General features: G+C 40.1%; 1 protein-coding gene across 3 annotated transcripts in view; it reads right to left on the bottom strand.

Annotated features, from left to right (window-relative positions):
• The window catches only part of htk (hat-trick), a 564,009-nt gene that overhangs the window by 54,419 nt on the left and 490,139 nt on the right, over nucleotides 1-19,451 (bottom strand). The gene's annotated exons all lie outside the window — the stretch shown is intronic.

The raw sequence follows: 19,451 nt of genomic DNA on the forward strand, positions 1-19,451 counted from the left end.
ATTTGCAAACTTAATCTGAACTGTCACTGAAAAATGACTATAGCTGTTTATGATGATAAAACAATCTTCAACATCTTGAGAGAAATGGACATTTCCTACAAATACTGCTTTTGACTTTTGAACTGTAGATTTATCATTACTAATGGTTACATGTAACTGGCAATATGAAATGAGTGATTTTCTTTTGAACAAGGTTTACTTTCAGAGTATACAGTAATCATTACCGGCAGGCTTTTGAAAACGACTATGAAATAGGGTACAATTAATCAAGCCTATCAGAAAGTAGTCTAGGGTTAAGTGTTTCAAGAGGAGTCGCTTGGAGGAATGATATAATTTATTCAATTCAATGCTGTAGTTAGATATTTGTATAATTTTAAATCAAGACAAAACCAGGATAAATAGAATTCCTAGTCATGGTGTGGGTTACTGTAGTCACGTCTTAGTTCGTGAATTATGGGCAACGGCTGAGTGGCCAAGTAAGTGGTCCTGACAGTCGGGATACCAGTTGCTATGGAATGGGAGTGGGTATCTTGGACATATTCTGAGTCATGGCTGTCCTTGTGCTCAGGTGGTTAGGATTATACAATCCACTGGTGGTCCATAACCCGTTAGAGGAAAGATCCTCACTTGGACTACGTGTAAGTAGGATGGCATCCTGCTTCATGAATTTACCGAGCTCAGAACATTTTAAGCAAGCCTCAGACCTATGGGAGTTTTTTTTTTTTGCTAGGGGCTTTACGTCGCACCGACACAGATAGGTCTTATGGCGACGATGGGATAGGAAAGGCCTAGGAGTTGGAAGGAAGCGGCCGTGGCCTTAATTAAGGTACAGCCCCAGCATTTGCCTGGTGTGAAAATGGGAAACCACGGAAAACCATCTTCAGGGCTGCCGATAGTGGGATTCGAACCTACTATCTCCCGGATGCAAGCTCACAGCCGCGCGCACCTATGGGAGTAACGGAGTCTCACCCCCATTTGACAGGCGAGGGACGCCTTGGAAACAACTAGGCGAACAAAATGGAATTCGATGGGGAGCTATCAATATTAATGGGGCTTATGGAAGAAAGAAAGTAGAACTGGGTGAGTCAGCAAAGAGGATACATCTGGATGTGCTAGGAGTAAGTGATATTCGGATAAGAGGAGATAATGAGGAAGAGATAGGAGATTATAAAGTGTACTTGACAGGTGTTAGAAACGGAAGGGCAGAATATGGGGTAGGGCTGTTTATCAGCAATACCATTGCACACAACGAGGTTCTGTTAGGCACGTAAATGAGCGAATGATGTGGGTAGATTTGTCAGTTGGAGGAATTAAGGACTAGAATTGTCTCAGTGTATTCACCATGTGAGGGTGCAGATAAGGATGAAGTTGACAAGTTTTATGAAGCATTGAATGACATCGTGGTCAGGGTCAACAGCAAGGATAGAATAGCGCTAATGGGCAATTTCAATGCGAGAGTTGGAAATAGAACTGAACGATACGAAAGGGTGATTGATAAATGTGGGGAAGATATGGAAGCTAATGGAAATGGGAAGTGTTTGTTGGACTTCTGTGCTAGTATGGGCCTAGCAGTTACGAATACATTCTTCAAGCATAAGGCTATTCACAGCTACACATGGGAGGCTAGGTGTAACAGATCCATAATAGACTATATCTTAACAGACTTCGAATTCAGGAAATCTGTTAGGAATGTACAAGTTTTCCGGGGATTTTTCGATGATACAGACCACTATCTGATCTGTAGTGAACTAAGTATCTCTAGGCCTAGGGTGGAGAAAGTGAAATCTATCTGCAAATGAATAAGGATAGAAAATCTCCAGGTTGAAGAAATTAGACGAAAGTACATGAATATGATTAGTTAGTAGTTTCAAACAGTAGACAATAAGCAGGTGCAGGATATAGAAAGAGAATGGGTGGCATACAGGGATGCTGTACTAGAAACAGGAAGGGAATGCCTAGGAACAACTGTTTGTAAAGATTTCAATGCGAGAGTTGGAAATAGAACTGAACGATACGAAAGGGCGATTGGTAAATGTGGGGAAGATACGGAAGCTAATGGAAATGGGAAGCGTTTGTTGGACTTCTGTGCTACTCTTGGTGGAATGATGAAGTGAGGACAGCATGGAAACGTAAAAAGAAGGCTTATCAGAAATGGCTCCAAACAAGGGCCAAGGCAGACTGGGATTTGTACGTGGATGAAAGAAACAGAGCAAAACAAGTAGTTGTTGAATCCAAAAGGAAGTCGTGGGAAGATTTTGGTAATAACCTGGAAAGTCTAGGTCAAGAAGCAGGCAAACCTTTCTGGACAGGAAGGGAAGGGAAGGGAAGGGAAGGGAAGGGAAGGGAAGGGAAGGGAAGGGAAGGGAAGGGAAGGGAAGGAAAAAGGAAATGAACAGTGTTTTGAGTAATTCAGGTGAACTCATAATATATCCTAGGGAATCACTGGGCAGGTGGACGGAATATTTTGAACATCTTCTCAACGTAAAAGGAAATCTTCCTGGTGGTGTTGCGAACAGCAGAGCTCATAGGGAGGAGGAAAATGTTGTGAAATTACGCTCGAGGAAGTGAAAAGGATGGTAAATAAACTCCATTGTCATAAAGCAGCAGGAATAGATGAAATTAGACCTGAAATGGTGGAGTATAGTGGGAAGGCAGGGATGAAATGGCTTTATAGAGTAGTAAGATTAGCATGGAGTATTGATAAAGGACCTTCGGATTGGACAAAAGCAGTAATTGCAGCTGTCTATAAGCAAGAGACCCGTGGTGTAGGGGTAGCGTGCCTCTTCTCACCCGGAGGCCTCGGGTTTGATTCCCGGCCAGGTCAGGAATTTTTACCTGGACCTGAGGGCTGGTTCGAGGTCCACTCAGCCTACGTGATTAGAATTGAGGAGCTATCTGACTGCGAGACAGCGGCCCCGATCTAGAAAGCCAAGAATAATGGCCGAGAGGATTTGTCGTGCTGACCACATGACACCTCGTAATCTGCAGGCCTTAGGGCTTAGCAGCGGTCGCTTGGTAGGCCAAGGCACTTCAAGGGCTGTAGTGCCATGGGGTTTGGTTTGGATAAGGAAGGGAACAGTAAGGATTGCAACAACTATCGATGTATCTCACTGATTAGTAAACAAGGCAAAATATTCACTGGCATCTTGGAAGGGAGGGTGCGATCAGTAGTTGAGAGGAAGTTGGATGAAAAGCAGTGTGGTTTCAGACCACAGAGGGGCTGTCAGGATCCGATTTTCAGTATGCGCCAGGTAACTGAAAAAAGCTACGAGAGGACTAGGCAGTTGTGTTCATGTTTCGTAGATCTATAGAAAGCATATGACAGGGTACCGAGGGAGAAGATGTTTGCCATACTGGAGGACTATATAGTTAGATTATTAAAATCAATCAAAGGCATTTATGTTGACAATTGGGCTTCAGTGAGAATTGATGGTAGAATGAGTTCTTGTTTCAAGGTACATACAGGGGTTAGACAAGGCTGTAATCTTTCACTTTTGCTGTTTGTAGTTTACATGGATCATCTGTTGAAATATATAAAATGGCAGGGAGGGATTCAGTTAGGTGGTAATTTAGTAAGCAGTCTGGCCTATGCTGAAGACTTGGTCTTAATGGCAGATTGTGCCGAAAGCCTGCAGGAAATATCTTGGAACTTTAAAATAGGTGCAATGAGTATGGTTCAAAAATTAGCCTTTCGAAGACTAAATTGATGTCAGTAGGTAAGAATTTCAACAGAATTGAATGTCAGATTGGTGATACAAAGCTGGAACAAGTAGATAATTAAGTGTTTAGGTTGTGTGTTCTCCCAGGATGGTAATATAATAAGTGAGATTGAATCAAGGTGTAGTAAAGCTAATGCAGAGAGCTCGCAGTTGCGATCAACAGTACTGTATTCTGTAAGAAGGAAGTCAGCTCCCAGACGAAATTATCTTTACATCGGTGTGCTTTCAGACCAACTTTGCTTTACGGGAGTGAAAGCTGGGTGGAGTCAGGATATCTTATTCATAAGTTAGAAGTAACAGACAAGAACATAGCAAGAATGATTGCTGGTACAAACAGGTGTTAATAATGGCAGGAGGGTACTCGGAATGAGGAGATAAAGGCTAATTTAGGAATGAACTCGATGGATGAAGCTGTACGCATAAACCGGCTTTGGTGGTGGGGCCATGTAAGGCGAATGGAGGTGGAAAGTTTACCTGTTATGGAGGGTAAGAGAAGTAGACGGAGACCAAGACGATGATGGTTAGACTCAGTTTCTAACGATTTAAAGATAAGAGGTATAGAAGTAAAGGAGGCCACAGCACTAGTTGCAAATAGAGAATTGTAGCGACGTTTAGTAAATTCACAGAGGCTTGCAGAATGAACGCTGAAAGGCGTAACAGTCTATAATGATGTATGATGGATGTATGTATCATTTTACTCTCTCAGCACTGTGTTTAGTGGCCCCGTTGGAGTGTGGCAGTGCAGCCGCGAGGCACCAGCACATACGCAAAGTTGTCGACAAAGGTAAGAGCACGCATGTGTAAAGCCACGGTGATAATTTTAATGCCTATCGAGGGAATTGGTTTGTTTCACTATTATCTGAAAGTTTGTGTTAGTGTCTGTGCAGTGCTTTGCATGTGCAATGAACTAGTTTTCCAGTGTTTCGAGAAAATGTACTGTTTAGTTCCTGGTTGTAAATTGGGTTATGGAAGAATGCGTGACGGCAAGACGATGTTTACGATTGGGTGAGAGTTATTCTGCGGAAAGGTACGCAATTGCTGGCCAAATAAAGAATCTGCGACGTGAATTTTTCGGCAGATTTAATGAAAGGAAATGGCGTATGGCTTTTACTGCCAAGATGTGCAAGATGTGTCCAAGGATTTTGGCTCACCATATGCAGGTCTATTGATTTGATGCCCGTAGGCGACCTGCGTGTCGTGATGAGGATGAAATGATGATTAAGACGACACACACACACACTCTCTCTCTCTCTCTCTCTCTCTCTCTCTCTCTCCCCATGCCAAGGGAATTAACCCAATTGCATCATTTGACGACCCTAGCTCGTCATTATTATTCGTGGCATATGAATCAAATGACGAGCTCTGCTCGCGGCGATGCACAGCTGTACATCAATCCATGTAGCTGAGTCACTAACCCACAGTTGCCACTTCGGTTTTTTTCCCTTTCACCAGGTTTTCACACACTTCCGGAACAAGAGATAAGAGAATCTTTTATCATATTACTTCGCTCTTGTCAGTTGCCGTCATGGCGTCAAGTAGATGTGCTGGTGTTGATGAAGAAGGAATACGTAAGCTAATAGTGTTTTGGAGAGTGATATTGAAGTCAGTGATGTTTGTGATGATGAAATAGACCCTGAAGTCCTTAGTTCAAGTACTAGCGATGCGTATAATAGTTCTGATGACACTAAAAGTGATGCAAATAACGACGATGTGCCGAGTCTTTCGAAACGAGCTCGTACCTCGGCACAGACTAACTTGACTGACTGGAACTGGACAAAAAGTGACAATAAACCTGTTGTACATAAGTTTAGTGAATATTGTGGGGTTAGTTAAAACTTACTGAAGAAGTCTGATACGCAGCCACTATCTGAACTCTCAGTTTTTTCTGAATACACGAACCCTTTCTTTGACAAAATATCTGTCGAGAAAAATTCATATGCAGCAAAACAGTTGAGAAATCCTGACAGAAAAAAGTTGAAAGACGATGACAAATGGTTTGAGACTACACCTGACGAAATTAGAGCATATTTTGCGTTAGTTATACTAATGTCACAAGTGTGAAAATCAAGAATACAGTTATACTGGAGTAAAAACAGGTGTATAAACACTCCTATTTTTCATATCAAGTTCTGGCTACTGTCTGTCTTTCAAAATTTATGTAGGTGATGATGTAACGGATCCAAGTCTGCCAGCAAGTACAAACGTGCTCAACATGTGTGAACCCTTGTTAGGCCGAAGGCATACATTGTTTTTAGATAACTGGGATTCTTCCCCAAATTTATTCAAACGGCTACACGACAAGGAGATGAATGTAATTGAAACTGTTAGACAGATCCGAAAAAACATGCCTCGCGATATCAGTAAGACGAAACTAAAACGTGGAGAGTATGAGACATGGGTTGCCAACAGTATGTTGTGTATGAAGTGGAAAGATAATAAGGATGTTTGCTTTCTCACCACTAAACACAAATCAGCTGACATGACAGGGACTGGCAAACTCAGACGAAAGAGAGGACAAACCCCTAGGGAAGAAGTGATAAAGCTCAAGCGTGGCCTTGAATACCAGAAGGGGATGGGTGGTGTTGACCTTCAGGATCAGGTTACAGCTCTGTTCCCCGTCATGCGACGCACAGTGAAAGGGTATAGGAAAATATTCTTTTACCTCCTAGATATGTGTATTTTCAATTCCTTCACTGTGTATCACAAGATCGCTGCTAACAGAAAGACGAGCTACACGGACTTTCGAACTAGCATTGCACAGCAGCTACTACAGACTGTTCAGTTGCCGGAGTACTCGGTTCGAGGTCGACCTTCAGAGAGCACCACTTCCACCAGATTACAAGCTAAATCATGGGCCCACTTTCCCATGCGTATTCCCCCTACAGAGAAAAAATCAAAAGTCACAAGAAGGTGTGTTGTGTGTTACAGCCGGGGTAAAAGAAGTGAAGGTTGCTGGCAGTGCAAAAAGTGTGGCGTAGCTCTTCACTTAGGAGAATGTTTTGAGGTGTACCACACCCAGCAGACGTACTAAAATAGTGGCATTGGTAAGTTTATTACTTCGTTATCATGCATGCAAATTTTCAGAAAGGACTATTTAGTGGTTGGTTTTGTATGATTTTCTAAATAATAGTGTGATGACGGCGGCCGTAGAGCGGTATTTAAATGTGATTTCTTAGTGCACTCCTATGGTATTTAAATGTGAGGCGAATGGGTTAACCAAGTATGGATAAAATTCCTGGCCTTGCCGGGAATCGAACCCGGGACTCCTGTGACCAAATGCCAGCATGCTGACCATTTAGCCATGGAGCCAAACGGCAGATTGAATTATAAAAGTAACAAAAAACTTTTCAGTCTGTCAAACACACAGAAATTACAATATAAATTATAACACTATCAACATATCTGCAAAAATACGCACTATTATGTTTCGTTCTACAAGAACATCTTCAGATTCTATCAAATCACTTAAAAAGTGCTTATATATGTACAGTATTGTTTACATTGCATAAACTTGTCAATGATAGAGAGTTTAGTGATAACATGAACTAGTAATGACAAAAAATAAATTTACAAGTATTAATATAATGAAAAACTTACATACTTATCTAGGCTGCCGATGCTAAGTCCGTTGTCACCAAACACTATTTCAGGACTGTTTCAGGATCTGAGGATATTCTTGTACAACGAAACATATAATTCTTTGTATAATAGAGTGTATTTTTACAGGTATGTTTATAGTGTAACAATTTATATTGTAAATGCTGTGTGTTTGACAGACTGAAAAGTTTTTTGTTACATTTAACTAAGCAGACACTGAAAAATATGGCTTTAACAGATTTAATTATATAGGCAGACTATTTTGTAGTGAATGGTGAAAACACAGAACTCCCTCATGTGAGGAGGGAATTAAAAGCAGGAATTAAGAGCCAGTGGAGTTCTCTTACCGATGCTGAAAAAAATCTTGTCTCTCAAAAGGTAACTAAAGAATGCAACTCATAATTTAATCTGAGCTAAATGTAGTCTTTCCTCAGCCAACGCTAGGATTAATTTCCTACAGGGACAGATTAATAACTATTTCTATTTTAAAGATTGTAAGTTTCTTAGCAAGAAGCATACAATTGTTATACGCACTATGTTAAAGAAATGCTAAGTAAAATCTCCCAATGGTATGAGGTACAGGAGTGATTCTCTTTTAGAGGGTTTATTACTTAGAATAAAATCACCTAAAGGATACAAGCACTGTCTGTGGCATAATCTGTTACCTCTTCTCTTACAAAGCAATTTGAGGAAACTCTGTAAAGGACTTAAATGTCCCTATGGTGTAAATTCTCATTGTATAAATGCTATTTCAGATTACTTTGGAAATGGACAAGAATAAACTGTATGGGGTAGTTACATTCGATGAGGTTAAACTAAGAGAAGAGATTCAATTTAATGGTTCTTCACTGGAAGGATTCGTCGATTTAGGTGAATTAACGCAGAGTTGCGAAGAAATCAGATGGCAAATCATGCATTAGTTTGTATGCTTTGCAGAACTGGGTGCAAACCTATCACCATTTATGCAAGCAGAAATGCTAATTCAGGAGATATTTTTGCTAAAATTCTAGATCATGTTATACTACAGCTATTCTCCAGGCTACCTTTTGACCAGACTAAAGCAGAAGAGGGGCACAGGGGTGTGCCTTTCATTCCTTCTGTCAGCAAGAGTTACGTCTTGGTGTACCCATACTTATTCAGTAGATGTCTTGATCATGTGGGTGCAGTTATTATCATATTACGTTTAAAACAGCAGTAGCGGCATGGGGCTCCACTAATACAAATATGATAATGCATTAATTCTTTCAAGTGTGCTCAAGTTACAATCGGTGAGCTGTGCTGTGTTATAGTGCTGGAGGACAACTTTCAATCGCGCGCCAGTTCATTAGGCAACATAGGCGAGCGTGACGAGGCAATGAGGTTACTTCCACTTTAGATCATTCAAAACGTGGCCCGCAGTATAGTGAAGGCTGGGGTGAGAGTGGAAGGTTTCACGAGTGATGGTAGTCAGTCAAATAAGAAAGCTTGTAAATTTTTAGGAATTGGTGGGAAGAAAAATAAAGCACAGTTATAATCTGAATTCAGCAGACGTAAAATGGAAGATCTGGGCCTTTTCAAATTTTGTGCATATATTGTACATACTGGTATATAATGTATAAGAAATGTTTTCCACAATACAGCAGGACTATCCTACTTATATTAATTTCAACATTTATAGGGAACTGTTTAAGGAAGATCACTCTGGGTACGCACGACTTAGAGCTTACCTGAGCTTTTCTAAGCCAATGTGGGGCAATATTTTTTTATTAATATCCTGACTCGATCGAGGCAATTTCACTTGTGACGCCTGGAGCTGTGTGTTGTATTAAACACACTTTGGATATTACAGTTGAACCTACTTTATACGTAACTCTGTTCTACGTTATTCGTATTTGTCCATAATTTCCTTTAGGTCCCGGCAAAATGTAATTTAAAAGTGTGTTAATTAAACCTTATTTATACATAATCTGTTTATACGTACTTCGCTGTTATACGTATTAAGTGCCAGTGAAATATAACTGAGTTTTACGTAATTGTAATGAGAATGTGCTTTTTAATAAGAAACTACTGTATTTACGAAGTTTCGTCTTTGTCGGCGTAGGCGGAAGTAGAGCGACTGGGTTTCGGTGCTGAAACAGAACACAGAGTTTCGCCGTGACATTGTTGACCCTTACTTACTGGCGGCTTAACAAAGGCGAGTCCCCTTCGCTCCTCCTCTACCTTCGTCGTTTTTGACACACCTTCGTTGTTTTTGACACGCCGCCAAAGATTAAGATACATTATAAGCAAAGTTTCGGTGCAGAAACAAAAGAAAATACAGCAAAATTTGTTTGAATATGAGAATTTCTTTCGTGGGAACAACGCAGAAGTAGAAAGTCCACGACGCCTGTATTTGGTGCTTACTGTTGAACAGTAGATTTGTCATTCAGTTGCTTTTGATTAGCCATGGAGAACAGAAAAACGAAAAGTTATATGAGAAGTGGACGCTAATCCACACAAAACAAAAAGTCATCAGTAAAGGAAAAGCTATTTTGTACGAGTTCTTAAAACTAGGTTCAAAATTAGCAAAGCGCAGCCGTCAGCAAGAAGGAAGGTACGTAGATTTGGAGAAAGCACTTCACATGGTTCCAGCAAAAGTGGGCTGCAGCTCTACCAATTAGTAGAGACATGCTGAAGGCAAAGGCGATAGATTTAGAGCTAAAATGATTATCACTGCCACTTTCAAGGCTTCATCAGGATGGTTGCAAGGATTTAAAGATCGTCATGGAATCACAGGGAGAACAATTTGCGGTGATTTAAAAAGCTGTGGACGACGTCACGTGCAACACTGGAGAGAAGAGGTTCTGCTGGGTATCGTAAACGATTATCAGCCTCCAAACATCCAAGTTATGATGAGACCGGCCTATTCTACAATCTCCTTCCCAGTAAAACATTAGCTGAAAAAGGTGACTCATGCCATGGAGGGAAGAAACGTAGAATTCGTGTAACAGTACTTCTCGCCACCAATGCAGATGGATCTGACAAACTTCCTCCACTCGTGATAGGAAAATCGAAGAATCAGAGGTGTTTTATGGGTGCGAAAAAAAAACCTAAGGAATATGAATCCAATGGAATAGTGGTTGAAAACACTGGACAATAAAATGAAAAAGAAACAGAAGAAGATCAAATCAAATCGAAATCTCTTTATTTGCAAATGGGGTGTCTACCTCGGTGGCAAATGGTACAATAAAATACATTATTGTCAAGCACTAAATATTAAATTAACAAGAGAAGAAAATTTTTCCTATAATACAATATTATACAATTTACGCTAACAATGTTTTCTATTAAACACACAGCTCATCCTTAATAAATTTATATTGTTTACAAAATTCTAATTATAATATCTCCTGTACTACTTACAAATATAGTCAACTGATATACAGTATGTGGAATTGCTTCAAATGATACTATAAAACTGGTATAACATTAATATTTACATTGCATTTATTTATTTACTATTTTTTTTTTACCCGTTCTGGATCCTAAGTAGCATAACGACCTGCTGCGTCTTAACCAGAGCCCCTTTTGCCACCACTTTTCAGAGTTCCTGAAGGGCCTTCACAGCTACCGTAGCGGTCCCAGGGCCCTCGAAGTCCCCACTGTACTTCACCCCTACAGGCAGTCCCCTACTTTGGCTGTCCAAACTCCTTAGACCAGGGGATGGAATTAATTTATTCACACACATTTTTTTATTTAGAATAACCTGCACCGGTCGAATGCCCTCTAACATTTCATTTATTTTCTCTGTTGCTGTTTATTCTCTTCTTGAATATCTGTACAGATTTTGGAAAAGGATCGAACACTACCCCTGGTAAACTGTTCCACTCCTTCACACCCTTCCCAATGAATGAAAATTTACCCCAATCACTTCTGCTAAAATTCCTTCTAATTTTATATTTGTGGTCAGTCCTGCCGATATAATTATTTTCCAACTGAAGCCTCTCACGGATATCTCCCCATGCTTCTTCTCCTGTATAGGCTCTATATAATCTTGTAAGTCTAGTTTTCTCCCTTCTCTTACTTAAAGTTTCCCACCCAAGTTCCTTTAACATTTCTGACACACTACTCTTTCTCCTGAAATCCCCTGTTACGAATCTTGCTGCTTTCCTCTGCACACTATCTATTTCTTTTATTAGGTATTCTTGGTGAGGATCCCAAACACTGTTTGCATATTCCAATAATGGACGAACCATACTCAAGTAACTTTTTTCTTTTAATTCTTTGTTGCATCCTTTAAGTAGCCTCATTATGACATGTAATGATCTGTATGCTTTCCCAACAATGTCATCAATATGACCCTTCCAGTGCAAATTACTTTCAAATCTCACACCTAAGTATTTGCACTTGCCATCTTTTAGGATAACTACCTCATCCAAAGTATATTCAAATTCAGTTTTAAAGCTCCTGTTTGTAAAAGTTGTAACAGTTGATTTGCCTCCATTAACCTTCATATTATTTTCTTCAACCCATTGTTGGATACTTTCAAGGTCCCTTTGTAATTCTGAACAATCCTCAATGTTGTTTATTTCTCTATAAACAATTATGTCATCTGCATACAATCTTATTTTTGATGTTATATTGTTCCCTAAATCATTTGCGTATATTAAGAAAAGTAACGGACCGATTATACTACCCTGTGCAATTCCCTTCCAAACTTTCTCTTCCTGCGATACATTATTTCCTACTTTGACTTTCTGAACCCTTGAATTTAGAAATGCTTTTATCCAACGTGTAACCCTTACGTCCAATCCTATTCCCTCCAATTTCTTTAATAATATTCCATGTTCCACTCTATCAAAGGCTTTGGAAAGATCTATGGCTATGCAATCTAACTGACCTCCTGAATCCAACTGATCTGATATGTCCTGCTGAAATCCCACCAGTTGTGCCTCACAAGAAAATTTCTTTCTAAATCCATACTGGCTCCTCATGAACCAATTTTTTCCATCACATATCCCTCTGATGTACTTCGATATTAAACTCTCCAGAATTTTACAAACTATATTGGTCAGGCTGATTGGTCTGTAGTTCTCTGGTTTCCTTTTATCACCCTTTCCTTTATAAATTGGTATTATTATAGATTCCTTCCATTCCTTTGGTATTACACTATTATTTATGACATAGTCAAAGAGAAATTTTAAATAAGGCACTATGTACCACCCCATTGTCTTTAATATCTCCCCAGTAATTTGATCACTTCCTGCAGCTTTTCCTTGCTGAAGCAGTTGGATTTCTCTGAAAATATCTTTGTTTGTGAATGAGAAGCTTCTTGTTTCCCTCTGTCTCTCTCCCTCTCTATCTTCTGTTTCGGTTTCCAACTCTTGACAATCATCTACTGAATCTCTAAATTCCCTACTAAATAGGTTTGCTTTCTCAGTATCTGTTAAATAGTGTTCACCCCCTTCTCCCACCATTGTAGGAATTTGGACTCCTTTTCCTTTTTGATTCCTGATATACGAATACAGCTTTTTCCATTTCCCTTTGTGGTCATTACCCTCTTGAAGTATGCCATTCATATAATTCTCTTTTGCCTCCTTTTTCACTCTATTCAGTTCCCTCATTAGCTGTTTTCTAGTTTCTCTACTCTCCCTACCCTCTTTGATTTTCCTGTTTACTATTCTACATTTTCTTTTTAATTTTCTTATTTCCCTTGTATAATAAACAGGGTCTGAGGTCATTTTACCCTTCTTAACAGGTACAAATCTCTTCTCTCCTTCCCAAATAATTCCTTTAAATTTAGCCCAAAGTGTATCCACGTTACTCCCTTCACTTATCCAACAACTGAATTGTGATTTAAGGTAAGTCCCAAATTCATCAACTTTAGTTTTTCTGTACAATTTCTTGTCTTGTGTAACCCTCTTATTAAGCCTTTTTGGTACGAGTCCTACATCCATTATTACAGCCTTATGGTCTCCTATTCCTTCAATTACCTCAGTTTTATCAACAATTTCCCATGGTTTAACCAAGAATACATCTAGTAAGTTATTGAGACGAGTCGGTTCTTGTACTACTTGTGTAAATCCTCCCTCCCAAATTAACTTATTTGCCAGTTTCTGTTCATGGGCTTCACTTGCAGCTCCATTCCATTCAACTTCAGGCAAATTTAGATCTCCCCCAATTATTACCGTATCATTATTACTGTTTTTATGAGTATAATTATTATTTTTTCAAATATTTCCATGTCTTTCCTCTCTTCCAGGCCTGTATGTTCCTATAATTCCCACCTCCTTCATATTATCACAAACTAATTTTATCCCTAATATTTCATCCCTTTCATCGGTAAACCATTCATGTGAACAGTAAGTTTCCTTCACCAGAATAAACACCCCCCTCCCTTTTTATCTCCTCGGTCTCTACGATAGACTGTGTACCCTTCTGGAAATACTTCTCTATTACCCACCCCTTCTTTCAACCACGATTCCACTCCTATCACCACATCAGTCTCATAAGATTCCATCAATGTACCGAATTTTAATTGTTTATTTACTACACTTTGACAGTTTACCAAGAGCAATCTCAGACCCCCTTCCTCCCTAAAACTTGACTGCTGCAATTGGGTAACTTGAAATTCCTTACTATCCTGAGTTTCTTTTTCTAGTTGACTGAGCCAGCTTGAAGTACAGCTGGCTCTTTCTACTAGTTTTCCTGGTCAGTATTATAACTCAAGGGAGTTGCCTGTTTTACAGTACATATCTTAAGATTAATAAAATCTAGAACAATATTTGCTATCTTTCGTTTACCTGAATTGTTTAGATGGAGGCCATGTTTTGTATAACAGTATCTCTCAAAACTGCTGCATTCAATAACCTGAGTATTCCAAAAATGTTTACAAATTTTAACAATATCTGTATTGACCTTGTCCACTTCAATGTTCACACACGAGTCTCTACTCAAATCATGCCTGTGGGGCACGTTCACTACAAAAATGTTATCTTCTTCTTATGGATCGTTGTGCAGCACATCCACCTCAAATTGTTCTGGAGAATGTCCGAATCAAATTTTCCCTTCTAACCGTACCAGTGTTCTACAACCACTTGATTTGGGCATCACTGTCCAGCTCCATGGCTAAATGGTTAGCGTGCTCGCCTTTGGTTACAGGTTCGATTCCCGGCAGGGTCGGAAATTTTAATCATAACTGGTTAATTTCGTCGGCACGGGGCTGGTTGTATGTGTCGTCTCCATCACCATGTAATCCTCATCACGACGCGCAGGTCGCCTACGAGCGTCAAATCGAAAGACCTGCATCTGGCGAGCCGAACATGTCCTCGGACACTCCCAGCACTAAAAGCCATACGCCATTTCATTTAATTTGGGCATCATTGCAAATTTCAAAGTGCATTATAGAAAAATGCTGATTCAACATTTAATAGCACTGAGTGATACAGGAAATGAACCTCTCTCCATTAATTTGCTACAAGCCATGGACTTTATTTCGGCTGCCTGGAAGCATGAGTCATCCTCCACAATCAGCAACTGTTTCCGCAAAGCTGGTGTCTTACTACAAGAGGCTGCCTCTAATGATGATTATGAGGACGAAGTTTTGTCTGGCAATGAGCTAACGCTACCGGAGGCTGTAGAATTCGATACTTTTGAGCATTTTGATGACAGTCTGGGTGTATGTGGAGAACTACTGGATGAAGAGATTATTGGTGATGTATGCCAACAATACGGCGGTGATGGACCAGCTACAAGCGATAGTGACATTGGAGATGGAGATAACAACTTGAATCTTGACACCTGAACTGAGTGAAGTGTTAAGTGCAATTGAAGTGTGTAGGCGTTACATCAGTGCAAAAAGTTGTAGTGAAAATGCTTTAAATTCATGACTAAGATTTTTAAAGGTGGTTTATACTCTTAATGCAAGAAAAGTGAAACAAGCCAAACTATCTTATTTCTTTAAGGCTGGACCAAGTTCAAAATAATATTTTCTGTCTTAATGTATTTATTATTTCCAAGGATTTATACATCGGTTTTTCGGTAAATATGTGATGTATTGCGTAAGTCTGATTTCTAAGTAATTCTGAGTTACAAGTAGTTTATTCTCTTCCCCTTGATATACGTATAAGTCAGGTTCAACTGTATTCCTAAGTTGGTATACCACTATTTAAAGTGCCGATTCCTTTTCAGACCTAGAGAGATCGACAGAGATCTTCAAGCTCGACAATCTGCTAAGTCTACTAGTAAACTATCTGGTTTTGGTGAGTGATTTACTTCATTTACTGTACTTTATTTGAGAAAAGTGTCATTTGCAATCTGGTGCATGTCTAATTTTTATGTGATCTGTTTAAAGAGTCCTTTTAAAAACAATATTGCTTTTGCTTTTCATATTGTTCCAATTTATCTCACATGTTCTCTTATTCAAGCCCAAAGATATTTCTACATTGGGACTGAATATATTAATTACAGCACTCTATGACGGCTAGAGTAGACATGCGCAAGCTTAGTGCTGCTGCAGTTTGTGTTGTTTGTGTGGTAATAATCAGAGTTGTTGCGCTTTGCGGTTCTCTGCACGGTCTATTCGAGTTAAGGAATGTGTGTGCAAGTGAAAAAGTGAGTTCTCCTTTGGATGGCTACTAGCAGAGAGAAACTACTACATTCTGGCGTTCTCCCTGACTGGATGCGCCATCTTCCTGACTTATAGGCGCCTCCTTACTAGCTCTGAGCCGAACAAACCTAGACCTGGTCGCTTAGCGATTAGGGGCTTGCTTTGCCTCCTACTACTGGCTGGAGATGTCCACTTAAAACCCCGGTCCCACCACTTGTGAAATGAAAACAGACATAAACATCTATTGTCAGAATGTGCAAAGCCTAAACAATAAGCTGTCTGATTGTGAACTATCCCTGCCAGACTTAAGAGAGTGATCGGACTTACTGAAACATGGCTCTCATAGGCTAGTGACAGTGAACTACCACTCAATGCTAATTACAGCATATTCTGTCGTGATCGCGCTACTCTAGGTGGTGGAGTGATGCTAGCAGTGAACAGTGCGTTACCATGTAAACGAAGGACAGATCTCGAATGGAACTGTTAGTGTGAGTGGAGCTACTCTTTCCTCGACGCCCTGTACTTGTGGGATGTTACTATAGACCACCAAACAGCCCATTCTGTGACCTTGAACAGTGCCTAGACTCAAGTCATTGCAGCTCTCCCTCATGGTGAAGTAATTTTAATGGGCGACTTTAACCTGTCTATAAAGTGGTCTTCTCCAACTACCGGATTGTCAGCCAACAACTGACACTTTATAGACATTTTTATTAATGACCTCGGACTGAAACAGTTTAATATGTACGCAACCTGTGGACCCAACACACTGGACTTCATACTCTCCTCATTAGAACTTAAAACAATAACCCCAGGCAGAAACCTTTTCCAATTTCTATTCTCCCCACACTATCTTCTATGAAAAAAAATTATACACCAGCGTCTCCTCACATTCACTTTGCCGTATATCTCAACCAAGCAGCATGGTTTTCTACCAGGTGGGTCTTGTCGAACAAACCTGGCCACTCTGCATAGTTTTGCATCACATGCCATTGCAGCTAAATCACAGCTGGATATCTGCTACGTAGACATTTTGAAAACTTTCGATTCTGTAGACCGTACTCTGTTGCTCCATAAACTCTCCGAACGATTTAATATCATGGCAGTCTTCTGACCCTTCTTGCTGGCTTCCTACATAACCGTTGGCAGAGAGTGGTAATATCAGGCACTTCATCCTCATGGTTACCAGTCACCTCTGGTGTCCCACAAGGCAGTACTCTTGGCCCCTTGCTGTTTTCTTTGTTTATGGACGATCTGCCGTCCGAACTCAACGAAACAGCGAACACCCTACTCTTTGCTGACGACTGCAAGATATTTAGGGAGATCAGGAATCCAGCAGATGCAGCTCTGCTACAGTCCTCACTTAATGCCCTCTCGAACTGGTGCCGTACTTGGAAACTTATCCCCAATCCACAAAAATGCAGCCACATGACCATACACTATGTGAATCTCCTCTACCGACATCATATTACCTACTCGACAAGCCCATCACCGTAGTTACGCAACAGCGTGATCTAGGTGTAATGTTTGATACAAAATTACAATTTAAGACCCACATAGAAACATATACAACTAAGGCTATGAAATTACTAGGCATTCTCTATCGCTTCACAGAAATTTCTGACCCCATTGCTCTTCGTCACTTCTTCCTCATAATCATTCAACCTCTCTTAAACTACTGCTCTCCTATTTGGACAACAGCCTCCCCCTCCAATACTAAGCAGTTAGACAGAGTAGTGTCCTTCTTTGCTGCAATTGTAAGGAACAGAAACCCCAAGCTCAGAAATCTGTCTACGCAGCAGGTATTAATGGCAATTAATATGTCACCGCTGCACATCAGGTGACAGGTAGCTGACCTGAGTTTCCATCACGGGATCTTAAATGGGCATTACCGCTCAAAACATCTTGTCTCACTCTTCTCTCTCAGTGTTCCAAAGACCTGCTCCACATTCCCCACACTCAGCACTCAATACTTCAACGATCTTTCCTAATCCGCCTCCCAACACTCTTTAACAATATTAATAGGAGACAAGAGCTTGATATAGCATCAAATAAAAGTGTATTCGAGAGGTGTGTAAATAGTCTCTTAAAGATAAGTTGATGTGAAGGGATTATACCGCCGTCTTGACCCACGACGACTTGGTTATGAACATGGACATTCTCGTGGTTTTTCATTTGGACAGTTGTTATTAGTAGACTGTGTACCTGATCGTGCTATATTTTGTTATGTTTGTTATATTTTATTATGAAAGTTTATGTTTGTTAAATAGTCTGTTGACAGTGCAAGTGAAATTTACTTAGTGTAGCTGTATCTTGTGCTTCGTGAATAAATAAATAAATAAATAAATAAATAAATAAATAAATAAATAAATAAATAAATAAATAAATAAATAAATAAATAAATAAATAAATGTCTAAGCAATTCCAGGTAACAGGTAGGGACCCTCTTAGAGGCAGCCCTGACCAGGGAGTGGCGCTGCTGCTTATGCGAGTCCCAGAGCACGCTGACCCAGTGTGTAACATTTGGTAAAGGGTCCCAGCTCAGGGTAATGAGTGAAGACCTCAACGGCAGCAAAAGCGGAGAATATGATTCGGTATGGTGGAGCTCACAGAGGAGGCAAGCCATTCATCTGGGGGTAGTACAGATGGAATCCACTGCCTTGTGGGATGAGGAGGGATCCTCAAAGACGAAGAGAGTAAACCCTGAAAGAAAATCCTCAATTACATTAGGCCTAGCAACCCAGTAAGAGACCTTAGTTGTAGTTGCCTTCAAAACACGTAAGAGCCTCGGAACGCATTTATCAACTAAATTAAGACGCTAGCATGAGCAGACTTATGTCAGGGATGATGGTTTATGGCCTGATGATAGATACGGTCTTGCAAAAATCCTGGAGGAGATCAACACCGATTCGGACCATCAACTTACTCAGTCTCACAGGAAAATGTGAAGAAATAGTGGACCTCATGAAAAGGAATGAAGAAATTAAGAAAACAGTATGCACTGTATTGACATGGAAATGACAAAGAGATGAGGAATGGTGTTGGTTTCATCATGAGTAAAGATCTAGGAGGAGTTGCTGACATGTTAGTGAAAGAATAATAAAGGTGACTGTGCAATTAGGGAAAGAAAAACTAACTTTGGTACAGGTGCATGCACCTCAAACTGGATGTTGTCAAGAGGATAAGAACCAGTTTCTTGATGATTTGGAAAAAAGTTATTAGTAAAGACAGAGTAATCATTATAGGAGATCTGAATGCGCAGACTGGAACAGATAGAACAGGATATGGGAACGTAACGGGACCTCATGGATATGGTGTAAGAAATATAGAAGGTGAACATCTTGAACTGAGCATCAGAACTGGATAAAAACCCCGTTACCAAAAGATGAAAGTAAAAAATGGAGAGGCAGAATGGACCAGACTAAGGGACACATTGGTTAAGGAAGCAATGAAGTTTGTGGAAGGACAAGTATGAAAACAAGGGAAAAGGAAAACACCTTGGTGGAATGAAAGAGTGAGAGCAGCTATCAGGGAAAGAAATCTCTTGCGGAAAGAAAGAAATTGGGAGAAAA

This window comes from Anabrus simplex, chromosome 1 (assembly GCF_040414725.1).
Source record: "Anabrus simplex isolate iqAnaSimp1 chromosome 1, ASM4041472v1, whole genome shotgun sequence".
Taxonomy (NCBI): domain Eukaryota; kingdom Metazoa; phylum Arthropoda; class Insecta; order Orthoptera; family Tettigoniidae; genus Anabrus; species Anabrus simplex.